Raw genomic sequence first — 15,604 nt, 5'->3', positions numbered from 1 at the left:
TTTATATTATAGGGAATATTTACACAAATAAAAATAATACACATACTTAAATTGTACTTATTTTAAATATTTGTGATTTAAATAACTGTAAAACATGTAGACACATCAAAAGAGTGTGAATACACAAGCACCTGTAAGGAAGGATTGGGGCGGGGCTGGAAAAAAAGACTTGCTAAAAGAACAGTTGCAAAAGTCTCAACACTGGTACAAGGCTGCCCCCTGGTGTAAAGGTTTTCATTAGATAATAAAGATGATTAAGTAATTGTTGCTTTGGCTACTTCTAATTTAGTATATTTACCATGCAATTTATTTTAATTTGTTTTAATAATTTATTACAGATTTCGTAATATTAATCCAACAATAAATTATGCCATATTATTAAATCACTTTAGATATTATTATTATTAAAAATGGGTACTTCTGCTTTGTACGTGAATTTAAATACCTTAGGTCAAGCATCCAAAGCTTTGGACATGTGCGGAGGAGAAATAGTGGATATGATGAAAAGAAAATGTTGAGAATGGCGCTGCCAGGCAGGAGGAAAAGAGAACGATCAGAGAAAAGGTTCATGGACGTAGTCCCCGCTCATGACCCTGGTTTGGACAAGTGAAAAGTAATAGGTGCAGGAGGTGGCTTTGTTTATCGCAGTTCATCGTTGACATGATCAGTAGGCACGCGGTTTCACCAAAAACTATACAATTCCTAACAAAATATTTGGATTTCCCGTTGCACAGCCACCTTGGTCCTGTCTTTTTATTTCATTTCTTTCATTAGCTCATATTGTGCTAATATTATTGTTTTGGTTAGTTCTCTCTTTTCAACATTCTTTTTTTATTCGGCTTTTCTTCGATGTCTATTTTTAATCTTTACTGTCTACGGTGTGTGTGTGTGTGTGTGTGTGTGTGTGGAGGGCGGGGGGGGGGGGGGGTGTCATAGAAACGTCGTCTTTCAGAGGTCGTGCTTTTATTTTGAAGGCTCGTCTTTCAAACCGGAACAGACAGCAGAGGAAGTTTCCGCTCATCAAAGCAACAGGAAAGCAAAGCCATAACGAAAGGTAGGAAACAAATGCCATAAACAACCCGAGTTTCATTCTTTTACTCACAGTCGGTGTTTGTTGGTCTGTTACAGCCTTTAGACTCACTATGAAAAATGTGTTCCGCGTTTGTTTTGTTGTTAAACGTAAGGCTAACTTTATCACAGTGCCACTGATAACTTGGCTCAGGAGTTTGGCGTTTGCGGTCCTTTTTAAACATGATAAAGATCAATAAAGTCAAATGAAACGTTAATATTAAACTATGATTAGGTTAAAAATAAGGTATCACCTCTGTTGGAGTTTTTAAGAAGTTTTTAGGTCTTCTCCGGAGGGCCACTATTCACCACTAGGGTCAAGCACCCTAGTGGTGAACTGAAACATGTTGCTAAATAATACTGAACTTTACGTGTCAGATAGGGTTGCCAACTCCCTGAAAAATAAATAAGGGACACCTCGTGGCCAGGGCCGGGCGACCCAGTTGTCTTCACCCTTCCCAGTGTGGTGAATTTTCTAGCTCTTTTTTTGTGTGTGAAATTATTTTTTTAACCCTTTGACTTGAATTTGATTTAAGTAGATGTGTATTCTTTGTGATATGAACACATGTGAAACAAATGATCATTTAGCCATTTATTTTTAGCTCAAAATGACAACATTAACACATAAAACAGGTCTCTTTCTTAAACAGAAGCCTGTCATGCTTAACTTTTGAGAATATAAGTAAATCTTTCTTTAAAAGAACTCTGTCCTGCTTAACTTAAAATAATAGAAAACAATAGAAAGAAAAATATTCTTGTAACAGTGCACATTTAGTGCATTTAGTACAATTGGCTTCAGCTGAGGTATTATTTCAGCTTTTCTAATGCTAATCAGCTGCTCCCGTTTGAAAACCCGCTTGTTCCCATGATTACGCATCTTAACTCATCATCATTATTCATCTATGTATTACTTTTATGTATTAGTCATCTATTTGTTGTAATCATCTATCCTTGCAGTCGTTTATTACACAAAATAAATTATATTATCACACTTCTGGCCACATAGCGCTGATATTCACTGCACATGCCCATATTAACTTTTTCCAGCCAGGTGTTTTCCTTTTCCCATTCTTCCCTTTCTCTGATGGGAACAAACATTGCTGCTCTAACGCTGGGCTCACACTGTGCGGTTTTAGGCCCATTTTGAGCCGATTTTTGAGTGATCGGACCGATTTTGGCCTTCATCGTGCGTCGTGTAGTATACGTGGGGTAACGAGAAGTGATTAACACCTCACGACCAGCTCCCGATCATCAATCGCTCGTGAGCCGCTCACACTGCTCGCGCGCAAACACGTAAACGCCGTGAAAAAGACGGAGCAGCACGGCTGTGCAGCGTGTGATCTGGACACAAGCGATGGAGGCACAACTTGTAGAACTTTGAAAAGCTCATCCGAGCCTTTTCGATGTGGCCTCACAAAATTATCACGACCACAACAACCGTGAAAATAGTTGGATTTACATCGCTGCTAAATCACAGCTGCCTGATCATGTTTTTCTTTAGCAATTTAGCAAAGTTGATGGTGGTGGTGTGTCTGTGTGAGTGAGAGACAGAGAGAGCGAGCGACAGATTTTCTGTTATAACCTTCATTTTATGGAGGCACAGTGTGAGCACTCAGGTCGCATCAGAGCATCGGCCGTATAGTGTGAGACCTGCATCGTGACCTACCAACTTCTAACCCCTGCGAGTCAATCGTGCAGTTTGAGCAGGAGCTGAATAACGCGACTGAAAAAATCGCACAGTGTCTGTCCAGCTTTAGGTGTACTGTCGTCCGAGACTTGCACCGCAGTGACGGCGTTTGTTTCCCTGTTGGCCATGCTTCTTGTTGTGGTCATCTGTTGTCTTCCGGTATTTTCTCCGTAAGCGACCTTTCCTCGACCAATGAGATGAGCGGTAATCTGAATTGTCATACTTGAATTGTCATAAGTGTGCTGTCAGCTCATTGGTCACAAAGCAGGAGAGGGGCTGGGAATTATGTTTTCAAACAAAGTGTTAATTCCATAAACATTTATAGACTACTTTTGATTCTCACTGTATTACGGGACAAAGTGCGTCCCTTATTAGCTTAATACGGGACGTGTACTTTTGTTTCTAAATACGGGACGATTCCGTATTTTAAGGGACGGTTGGCAACCCTAAACACAAGTCATTATGCTGCAAATACAGGGTGTACTTCTGACCCAGCTGGAATATGCTCCGGCACCACCACACCCTAAAATGGATAAGGACTTGCATCACTACATGAAGAAAATCTTAGCCCAGTATTTACTATTTATGAGCATTTGCATTGTCTTATGAGTGGAGTCTCCAATACTGGAAGTGCGTTAGATATGAGGTTGTTTTGGAGATTGTGTCAGTCATTTTAAAACAGCGTGGGCTTTACTGAATGGTTCGTTTCTGCCCATGTGTGTGATGTCTATGCAAGATTTGTCTTGCTGCAAAAGTATTCTACTGGAATAAACATTTTAAGCATCTGATTTGTATACTCAAGCTAACATTTTACACGCTGTCCCTCATGTACATTTAATATCATTCTTTATTTATATGTTATACTTAGTGTTTCTTGTTTTAAGTCCTCATAATTTGTAATAATGGTTGAGTTTGGTGTTTTAGATCTTATTTGGACAGTTTTTTTTTGCCAGTTGTAGTGGTGATTGACTGACAGTTTTAACCTCTCAACTTATAACGTTAATGGTTTATTTTAGCTGTTTAACATACAATCCTGCCCCAGGAAACTATATCATTCTACAGCATATTATACTTTTTCATTTCCATGTAGATGATCCCAAGCTTTTGCCATCCATAGAGTTAGATGACACACAGTAATTAGTTAAACTGCAGGGAAGTCTTAAAGACTTGGATAACCTCCAATGTTCTGCTTCTAAATTCAAATAAAAAACATTTCATCAATATTAATTACTGCTAATTATAAAACATTGCTAACCATTACCTCCTACCTTGGATGTTTACGTTGAACACTAACAAAATTAGTTACTTTGTAGTCTGTAGCTGATGACTGCTGATGGGCTATGTAAAGACTGCTAGAATATGTTGTAATTCAAAATCTTGCATATTGAGCACACTAAACATCTATGAGCACATCTAAGTATGTAACTGATTTTAAAAAACGATGGCACCCTGCCTTTAGTAAGTGCTGTCTTTAAGCAAGCAGGAAGCTGGATTTACACTATGATCATCTGACAACAGGCTGTATTGACCTCAATCTATAATTCAGAAATAACCTAATATTTTACATTTACTGCTCGATAGGATTATCCAGATGTGCAATGGAAAAGAGTCGAGCATTGCACTTTTCACTGTGACTTTTACCCACTTTTTATGTCTTGCAATTTTTCAAAGGATTTGTCTTTCTATAATTTGGCCTGGGAGGGGACACATGAGTTAGGGACTTCTTTTGCAGTCGTCATTTTCTGCCTGGGTGTTTTTGCTTGGTTTGTCTACTATTGAGTTTCCTGGCAGTTCAAACTTTTGGGCAAATTTGGCCTTGAGTAAGTGCATCATTGATAATCAGTAAGCATTTCTGTCACATGTTGTCATTAGGTTCATAGGCATTTTCCCAGAATGCCTGATAAGGTTTCTGCTGTTTCACAGTTTATCACTGTCTTTCACAACCTTGATTTCTGCAAAAATTTAAACAACAAAATGTTTAAAAACAACACATACAATGGTTTTCAAATCTCATTAACACATATGTGCTTCACAGCATACAGTCCTCAAATGCAGGTTAAAGCATGCTCATTAAAAGAAGGAGCCATGTGTAAACATGTCATCCCACTTGTAATGGGCTGTGAGGCAAAGTGGAAAAAATGTTCTGCTGTCAGATGAGTCAAATCTGAAATAGATAATTTGTCCTTCTGAATAAAGAAGACAAGGACCATCTGCCTTGTTATCAGCACTCAGTTCAAAAGCCTGACAGTATGGAGGTGCATTAGTGCCCATGGAATTGGCAGCTTGCACATCTGGAAAGGCACCATTGTCATTAAAGGCATATACAGGTTTTGGAGAAACATGTTAAAAAAGAGGGGATTCTCACAGTGGTAAACATCAAAATTAGTATCAGTGTCAGAGCTACCATAGGGCGAGTGGTAGCGTTCACCCTCGACAATTTGCCACTCTCTTGCAAGGCCAGAATAAAACCACTCTACCAAAAAACAATAAATAGAATAAATAGATTCAGGCTCTGTTTGATTAAGCTCAATATACTGTCTCAGAAGAATCAGTGGGATCTGAAACTCAGTTTATTTGAACTGCATCAGTTTAATCCCATTGAGCAGAAATGACAGCAAAACATGTTGTTTTTCAAAATAAAATAAAAAAAATTAAAGAAAGCTGTATTTCTGTTATGTCACTAGTCTCTCTTCCTAATCTTCCCTCCTGTTTTTCTCTGTGAGTGTGATGGAGCAACACTGTGTTGGTATGTCATCTGACTGTAAATGTACAAATATTAATGGTTTGCCCCACATATCCTCCTGAGAACCAGCCTATTAATGTATGAGTTGTTTTGTTTGCTTTGGTTGCATGTTTGCATGTGTGATAGCAGCAGGTAGCAGGAGAGTGTGGTTGCAATCTGACTTAAGGGGTCAGATCAGGCAAAGAAAACCTCTTTTAAAGGGATGCAAAGGATGTAGCAGACTGTTAACTTCTCACTGTGCTGTCTTCGCCCAGCTGTTTTAGAACTAGGTGCAGCTGCACGGTGTGTACTGACCGTGAAACAAAACTGAAAGAGGAATCTGATGCACTCCCTGCTTTCAGCATACAGTGCAGGATATCAGGGCACGTCAGAACAACAAATTTCTATTACATGGGGGAAGCCAACAGCAAAGCAGCAGCAGTTTGAAGGTGTTTCACACCTGACAGACTAACACTTCTGTCTTTGTATGTTTGTGAGTTATATCTTTTTCTTAAATCTGGTGGAGTGACTGAAAAGCTCAGGTAACAATGCTTTGGGTTCTTTCTTGCTCACTCATTATGTTTTGTCTGAGAGACATTATGTAAGATAGAACCAAAGCAAAACCCTTCTAGCCTCTATTTGCTCTATTACACAGACAGAAAGATAAGGTTTTGCTAACATCATTTCAATTCACCAGTCAAAGCTTAATGCACTCTGAGCTCAAATGAGAAGAGTTGAAAATAAATTAGGAATAACATCAATACTTTGTTTTTAAGTAATAGTGTTTTTAAGATAATCTTGGGGCTTCGGCCATTTATTTTTCTGCTAATTTATTTGCTACAGCATATTTTATAAACGCCCAGTTGATCAGCAAAGTTTAAATCAAGTCTGATATTGAGAGAGAAATAGAATCTGTAATACCTGCAGCACGTTCTAATCGCTCTAATAGAATATTATGGTCGACAGTATCGAACGCAGCACTGAGGTTTAGGAGGACAATCACAGATCACGCAGAGATGTTTCCAAGTTTCACACAATACTTTTATTTCCCATTACTCTTATAGATGCATCTGGAGATCAGCACACTGCAGTCCTATTCTAAAGGCTGATCTAAAGAATTCCACACAAGTCATAACCTCTGATCTCCTCCCCCTACAGTAAAACACACATAGGAAAAACACTGGTACAGTGGCCAGGGGTGCTGACACCCTGTCCCCCATCTCCTTTTAAGATAGTGTGCGTTTGCCCTTTGTCTGCCCCTCACCTTCAGTAAGTGTTGTCCTGCCCTGCCCTTGGGGTAGGGGTTGATTGCCCTCCTGCCTTGCACCCCAATTCTTTTTTCCCATTCCAGGCCTGTTTTCTATTTTGTATTCTTACCCCCATTAACCGCCATATTATAAACTAGGGCTGGGCGATATGACCCAAAATTCATATCTCGATATTTTTTACCTGGACGGTGATATAAGATATATATCTCGATATTTATTTTTTTTAAGCCATAAAGTAAGAACAAAAAGAGAGTTCTTAGTCAAAGCTGTGTCCCAGATGTCACACAGGCACTTTTATTAACATAGAGCATAGATGTACATAAGATTTACTCAAAAATAAATTATGAGCATTTATTAAATAATAATGCTCCATAAATAAAAGAAAACAATGTGTTTTTTGTGCATAACAAAAAGCTCACAATTGTGCAGTCAAAATGTAAACTAACAGATGCTGAGCATAATAACAAAGAAACAGATTTCACAGCTGCTCTGTTCCCAACTTCTACTGTGTGACTGACAGCATTGAGTTTGAAATCCTCTTCGTAACCACGTCTCTTAACAGGTGCCATTTATAGTCCTTATACACAGTAGGGTAATATTACGTTGAAGCACAGTACGTATCACTCCGCGAAGGCTCCTCGGTAGCCGTAATGCTCTGACAGTCCATCAGCGGTGCAGCACCGTAGCTTACCAAAGTCGTACTAAAACATTTTTTGACAGATTGCTGAGCGCTGTGTACCACATAAAATCGGTTCGCAGCCATCAAGCACAACCAGAATTCATACATAAGGCGCGCTGTCAACTTTTGAGAGAATGAAAGGATTTTAGGCTGTGCAGCGCCTCTGGGCTGCATGGCGTTAGCGTGGTTAGCTCGTTAGCGTGGTTAGCTAGCTAACACGTTGACGGCGTCCAGCCCCACGCACGGGGCGATGTGCAGTAACTCGTTAACGGAGATTTGCCGTGTCCATCTTGTCGCTTCCTGCAGGTGAAGTGATGGGGGAGGGGGGGGAGCTGTGTTCAGTGAAGGAGGGGCGAGGCAGAGTAACGTTGCGTAAAGACAAAAGTGGACGAAAGAGAGGCAAACTTGCGGCTCCACAAGTATAATTATAACGTAACATAGACTATATCGATATAAAGGATATTGTCACACCTTATATCTCATATAAAAAATTTATCGATATTTTTTAAAAACTTGATATATCGCCCAGCCCTATTATAACCCCAACCCCCACCCCCCCCACCCCAATATTCAACTGTAAATACAGTGTGGTATGTTTCACTAAAAGCCTTTTCCGCAGCAGGCATTTTGGCTTGTCACTGTGGAAAATGCACCACCGCATTTTATGTATGTATTATTCACACTCTCCAAAGATCTCAACGTCTAACACATTCATGCCATTGAAAAGCCGGGTGATTGTATCTCAGGAAGTTGGAGGAAAAGCAGACAATTCTAAAGGTAGCGGAGCCTTTTGTCTCTTCAACCACTGTAAGAGATAGCAAGGGAGTGTGAAGACCAAAGGTGTGAAAACAGCTGCGTACTGCCTTTTGTTTCTGTAGGAAGTATTTAAACTCAGGGCCATTCTGGGCTCAAGCAGAGACTCTGCCAATCAACTGCCCCAGCAATGTTGGCTTCTCTGACCAAGCTTGGGTTTTTGTTCTTTTCTGATGAAAGAATATTAGCTACTGCTCACCATTTGTCTGCAGGCTTTATTAAATAGAAACTTCCACAACAGTGTAAGCGCCTCTGGTCTGTTCAGGTGGCGTGTTCAGAAAACCTTTTTCTTGGCAGCCATTTTTATTTCCCATGAAATGAAACTACTAAAGGAATTAAAGAGTGTCTCGTTGTGGGAGATGATCCTGTTATATCTCAGAAGTCAGGTTGTAATGTTGATGTGTGCACTTGGTGTAGGAAATGAATTAATATTTAGGGTTGCATAATCCTGATTAGGCAACATAGAAAAAAATGTCACGGTTGTTCAGGTAATCTTGTAGCAGCAAGTGGAAAATGTATTTATTTTTTAAATAACTTCCTTTCTTGGCATGTGAAATGGGATGTCTTTTATTCATCTTGCCACATTTCATTATGTTTTGCTTCCAAGGAGCCAGACTGTATTAACATTTTTAAGTGCTCTTAAGCAATAGTTTTCCACACTTTCTGAAGGTCTTTCAAAGTTCTGCTTTGGACATTGGCTTCTTTCACACTCATTTTCAGTCCAGTCTTTGTACCCGACCATTTTCAGAGGTGTTTTAAACATTTGCTAAGTCACTTAAGACCAGAGATGGGCAGTAAGGCATTACTGTAACGCGTTACTGTAATCTGATTACTTTTTTCAAGTAACGAGTAAAGTAAGGGATTATTAACGGTGATTTTTTTTTGCGAGAATGTGTCATGACAGTGACGTAAGCGAGTGCGACGTTCGTGACAACAGCTGTGTGCAGATCAACAATGGATAATATATCGAGTGCGGGAGAGAGTATGAGCGTGCAGCGTTTAAAGCGTGGAAGTACTGACCTTACTTTGAGTTTGATTCCATAAAAAGTGACAAAAACATTAGTGTCTGGTGTGTGTGGGAGAAAAAATCTTTTTACAGCGAAAAAAAACCCTGAACTTCCGAGCAAGCACAGAGTGCGCAATGACGTAATGGGAAATTCACAGAGAAACTCGCGGATTCTTCAACTGACCGCGGCACACCTGCACCAGGGTAAACCTCCGCCTACCTCACTCCTGCTTTACAGGTGAAAATAGAGCAACAGGACAGCTAGTCTTTGATTTTATTTATTTTCTGCTGTGTTTTACTTGCATCTATTTGAAAGAGTGAGTGTAAACACAAAAAACTATTTTATTTTATGTGCTGGAATGTGCAGAAAATAGGTTTAAATGTTAAACAAATTTCTTCCAGTCAGAGAATGTTGCATATAATTTAATTTTTTGCTTGATGCATACCCAGATAGCAAGGAAACATTGAAACACTGTTGAGTCAATATCAGGCTGTGTCATTGAATCAACATTGAAGTGTGACGTTGACCTAACGTCACTCTTGCACCCGTTTTTAATGTTGAAACAACGTCAGGTTTTGATGTTGAATCAATGTTGAAACCTGACATTGATTCAACGTTGTATTTTCTAATACTGTTGACATTGAAACAATGTCAGATTCTGATATTGAAACACTGTTGAGCTATGATGTTGATTTTCCACCTCTTTCGCACAGTTGCTTTTTATTAAAACAACAGTTAAATCATGACTGGAAATCTACCTCTCTTTATAGGTATTTTAACCAATACTAAACTACTGCATGTTTCCATCAATACTTAAACCACCTAAACACATAATTGTACTTATTCCTCAAATTGGACACCCTTTATAAAAAACAAAAGTCTCACGATGTATCATGTCAATATTATTATCCTAAAATAAGAAAGCATTGCATGTGATGTAACAGAGAAAAAAAATAAACAAAAAAAGGTCAATAGGCATATGTTTCGTTTGCTAAATACTTTATTAAAACACAGTTTTCTATTTACATTTATGTTTAACATAAATTTGTAATTTTTTACTTCGGGATGGGGATGCATGATGTGCGTCCTGCACCACCCAAACGATCTGGGGCGTACCGGAGCCATTTCTGCACTGCTTGTGCAAAGACAAACTCGGACATAGAGTTTGCCCCTAACTGCTGCGTCAGACCATCTAGGACAAAAATACACACACACACACACACAAACAAAAAAAGTGAATTAGAGCACATGAATAAGCTCATGTTATAGCACATGATAAATACTTTTTTGCCCCACTGTAACTGTCTTCAGCGGGGAGAAAGTATGTAAACTCCTAGGCTGATAAACATGAAAGTCACCAGGCGTAAATCTGCAAACTGCTGCATTTGATTCCCAAAGAGCTATGAGCGGAAAAAGTGATAAGTCTTAGCATAGTGTGCCGTGTATCCTTTAAAACAAAATAAACATGGGGTCCTTGGGCTGTACAAACTACAACCCGAGGACTAAACAAGCCAAAGACCAAAGACTCCATCTCCAGATTAACCGGACATGAAAGTCTTGTTATTAAGAAAGACAAAGTAATATAGCAAAAAAACGGTAAAACTTACCAAATATGCATTTGCAGAGCGCTGTATCTTTAAATGCCCTTTTTTGCTTTGTCTGGTCCTTGGTTTTTTTCCCTGCCCAGTTTAGTAACGAGGCCAGCTCGTTTGTAATGGCATAAGCCATTACACGGCGGACTCGCACCTCCAGTGTGGTCCCTCCAATCAAGGCAAGGCGTCTCACCTATAGACACATTTCAATAGATGGAATTAGCGTGTCTCATGTCTTAAATGTGTATGCAAGTGCTTGTGTGTTTAATCAACAGGCCGTTGTTATGTATTTAAATCACAGCTATTACACTTTATAGTTACAAAGTGTACATAAACTTTATATACTTACCATTGCCTTATTTGCCTCTATTGATTGAAGAGCTGCCTCTGCATTGTTTAGGTCCTCCATGTTGTGCAAGGGCAAATCCAGAGGCAGTACCCCAGCATCTACCGAATCATTGCAGCCGGTATTGCGGATGGCTCTGACCTCATCACGCAGTTCGTTCACAGCTCTCGTCAGGTCTGACAGCATAGTTAATATCTTTTGTGAGGTCGCATCTGTTTAAAAAAAAAAAAAAACAATTCTAGAAAAATTAATGGCTTAAGCAGTGAGAGGCAAAAAATTAATATATCCATAAGTGACGGTGTAACATTCTGCATTCAAGTATAAGTTGTTCTAACTCACATATATTTGATATTTGTATATGTAGCTTGCCATCACCAGTGCGTGAATTATGTGTGAATGGCTTTGGCATGTTCCTAGCAGCGTTTTCCTTCATTTCTGCCTTTACGTGTGGACGGGATTATTTTTTAAAACGAAAACGGAAAATCTCAGTTTTCAAAAATACCCGTGTACGTGTGGACATAGCCTCAGTTTTCAGTTAATGAAAACACAGTTTACGTGTGGACAAAAGGTGCAAACGCAAGGTAGGTGAGCGTGCAACGTAAAGTTAGGTGAGCGTGCAACGTAAAGTTAGGTGAGCGTGCAACGTAAAGTTAGGTGAGCGTGCAACATAAAGTCTGAATTGAGTGCGAATCGAAGCGGGTGCTCACCAATCATTAAAAGTAACAAAGTCATTGAACACATTTATACAGTTACCTTTACGTTTATCAATCATATATCACAGATTTACAATTTTTTTGTAGTACTATGCTAAAAAGCAACTACAGAGTGAAAGTCTGGGTCAAGCGCCGAGGCGACGGCAAGAACAAAGGAACCCTCGAAGCGTTAACGCTAGTTTTGTAAGGGAATATAACAGAAAAGTATGAAACGAAAATGTTTTCTTTGTTGATAGACTTTGTTCGCAGTGCAATTTACTTGTTGCCGGATTGTAATAGACACGATTTCGGGCTCCCACATTTTGTCCGAAACTGTACATTAACCAGTTTTTTTTTTACTGTTATTCAAATGCGACCGTGGAAATAACGAATAGAAGAAAATTCATTCATTCTTACCTTATACTAATCGTGGTGCAGGCCAGTGCAGTGCATGAACTGATGCCTTCTCCGGTCAATTCCGCTGAGAGTAAATCGAATGTCCCGCTCTACTGTACAAGACAATGGTTACCTGGAGGGATGTACCACTGAGAGGGGTGCTATGGAATAGTCCAAGTGGTGGCAGCTTCAATTTCCCGCTCAACCATAAATCATTGGTTTTTCAACGTGATTGTTGTCACCTTGTCAACTATAAATAGATCAACAATCAACGATGACAGAACAACAGTGAATCAATGTTATTTCAATGTCAGTGTCAGGTTTCATCAGTATTTCAATGTTGTTTCAACATTGGTTTTGTGTTAACATTTCAATCCTGACGATTCTGATGGTTCAGATGGAAAATCAACATCTGTTCAATGTCTCCTTGCTATCTGGGTAAAGTTAAAAGACTAAAACTAATAAAACAAGTTTTAAAAACAGACGTTTCCATTTGATTACATTTTGTATGATGGATTATGTATCGCTTTATCACCTAAATCGTGTTTTTTACAAAGTAACTAAGTAACTAATTACTAATAAGTAATCAGTAAAGTAACGGGATTACTCTTTGGGGGAAGTAATCAGTAATTAGTTACTGATTACTTTTTTCAATTAACTTGACCAACTCTGCTTAAGACTGATCTATGAATTATTCACGCATGAAAAAAATTCACTCATAACAGACAGGTTAAAAGACCCATTTTAAAATAGGAACTTTTTCACAAAAATATATTTTCTTATATAATTTCTTTACAATCTGGAAAAAACTAACAAAGCTAAAGATAAAACTGTTTCCAGATATAAAACTGTGTTTTTGCACCAATAAGGTAATTCCCAAAGAGCTTTTAGCTGAACACTTATACATACAGTGTGTCCTTAAAAATTTAGGAAAGTAGGAAACCTACAAACTAAAAACTAGGAAAACACATCTGACACAGGACCTAAGAGATACATCTGGAACTTCAGCTGATCTATCTACTGCTTACTAAAGCCTCATCAGAAATGGTCTCAGGGGAAGGGTGACTGTCAGGATGCCATTCTTAAGAAAGGGAAATGCGGAGGAAAGGCTGAGGTATGCCAGATTACACAAGAACTGGACTGGAAGTCAGTTGCAGTGAGTCTTATGGAGTGGTGAATCCAAACTTGAAATTTTTTTTGTTCAGCCCGTCATCAATGTATCCACAGGAGATCAGGAGAGAGGTATAACAGTCGTCATTTACAGCTATCTGTAAAACACAGCGGAGGTTCTCTCGTGGTTTGCGACTCCATTTCAGCCTGTGGTCATACTCAATATTGTCAATTAAATAAACCCTGTGTTTGCCTTATTCTGTATTTTCATGTATGTTTATATTTTATTCAATAAATATCTGTATGCAATTTCCAATTTTTCTTGTGACAAATTGAGAATAGAACAGTAAAATTAGCTGCTTGGTTTTGGATCACAGCTGATCCTTGTTCTGCTTCAGAAAAGTAAACCGGTCTTGCATCTGCTGATTTGAGTGCAATTCAAACTTAACACAAGATCTCCCCAGAAAGGGAATACCTCTTTAGCTGCAGTCCAAAAGGTCAAGTTGGAGTCTGTCTAGTCGTAAGATGAGATCTTCCCTGTGAAAGCAACTGCACAATATTGAGGATTTCCACAACCAGCTGCCAGAGAAGCATGAGATGGTAGAGGCCAAGGCTAGCTGGTTGAAGCTTTTAGAATAAGAGAGGGGTTTGTCCACTAGTAAATTGATCATAATTGGCATTGTTCTTTCTTACAGATAGAAATTGAAATACTTTGTCAGACATACTTAGGTGGGTCTCATTGAAAGAAAGACTAAATAAATGTATTCTCTATTAGGGCTGCTCAATTAATCGAATTTTAATCACGATTACGATCTGGGCTTTCAACGATCATTAAAAATGACTGAGCCGATTATTAGCCCCTCCCTCATTTATCCGCGACACCTTAAAGGCCGGTCCGTGAAAATATTGTCGGGCATAAACTGGTCCATGGCACAAAAAAGGGTGGAGACCGCTGATTAAGAGCACCCGAGGGAAGCTCGGAAAGCTAAGCAGAAGTTATTTGGAGAGTGACTGCCGTTGGTTGAAAAGAGAGGTTAAAAAAAAACTTCAGTGGTGTTGCACACTATTTTACATTATTTTTTAAAGTCATTGTTAACCCTTTAAAGCCGGTCAGAGCAGCACGCTCCGTGTTGTGTAACTATTTTTAAATCCCTGTAGAACCGGAACCGCCTAAGCTAGCGCAATAATTTGTTTTGCATATGAAACCGGAGGAGTTGTACTTACATCTTATGCCATCAGCTTGTCCTCGGTCACGGTTTCCTTCCACATATAGCTTTGCAAAAATTGCATAAAAAGCTCTTGCAGGAACAAAAACATAATATTCCAGAAACACGCTTTGCCGATCCGATCAGCTGTTCGTAACACTTCCCACAGTGAAACAGATGTCAGCGCGAACTATCACATGTCCGCCATTTCCTGCTCGAAACCGGAAGTGACGTCATTTTCACGGAAATGTAGTTTTTTACTCGTAGGCCTTAAAAGCCTATACTGGTCATGTTTGACTTTTCTGAATAGTTTCTGGGATGCTTAGAACTCGAATTGCACTGCTGGAAATAGTTTATTTTGATGCACCTGCTGTTTTCTTTGCAAATTTGCATCATAGGATTGTTTTTTTTTCGTTTTTCCTGCAGTGTATATAAAAATTGGTGTATCTCCAAAATAAAACTATGAAGACACTCAAAATAAATTTCCTGTGGTGGGAAACTATTTTTTGCAACTTTTTTGTATTTAAAGTTTTGAGGGATAAACCTCTTAAATTTCTCCGAGTAGAAATGTATGTAAAAAAACAAAACAAAAACGATTTTCAATTTTTTTGTAGTTTATTGCACTTTTTTGCAATTAATGTAGTTACTATGGACTTAATACATACATATTATTAAAATATGGGCTATAACAGTTGTATAGCAACTTGAAATGCTCCCACAAATGGCACTACAACATGTAAAAAAATAATATAAGCTCTGGCGGACTTGGTTCTATAGTAGGTCTTAAAGGGTTAAATAAATATCGTCAAATAATCGAGATCTCAATTTCAGTGAAAATAATCGTGATTATCATTTTTGCCATAATCGAGCAGCCCTATTCTCTATGTCATATGATCTTCTTTCTTCTCTTCACCTATCATTTTATGCTTTTGCCTGCTTTGCTTTTTGTCTGTCTTTCTTTTTTTTTTTTTTCCCCAGAAAAGACCTTGACATGAGATCAGTGACATCATTTCTATCTT

General features: G+C 38.7%; 1 protein-coding gene across 2 annotated transcripts in view; it reads left to right on the top strand.

Annotated features, from left to right (window-relative positions):
• The first annotated feature begins 968 nt into the window (after window positions 1–968).
• The window catches only part of LOC101465270 (uncharacterized), a 41,456-nt gene continuing 26,820 nt past the window's right edge, over window positions 969–15,604 (top strand). For both annotated transcript variants that reach the window (XM_076881151.1, XM_076881147.1), the window contains exon 1: window positions 969–1,054. The gene's annotated coding sequence lies outside the window, so the exon portion shown is untranslated. The remainder of the gene's footprint in view (window positions 1,055–15,604) is intronic.

The sequence above is a fragment of the Maylandia zebra genome, linkage group LG3 (genome assembly GCF_041146795.1).
Source record: "Maylandia zebra isolate NMK-2024a linkage group LG3, Mzebra_GT3a, whole genome shotgun sequence".
NCBI lineage: Eukaryota > Metazoa > Chordata > Actinopteri > Cichliformes > Cichlidae > Maylandia > Maylandia zebra.
The sequence above is the reverse complement of the archived record's forward strand: the minus strand, read 5'-3'. Positions and strand labels throughout refer to the sequence as shown.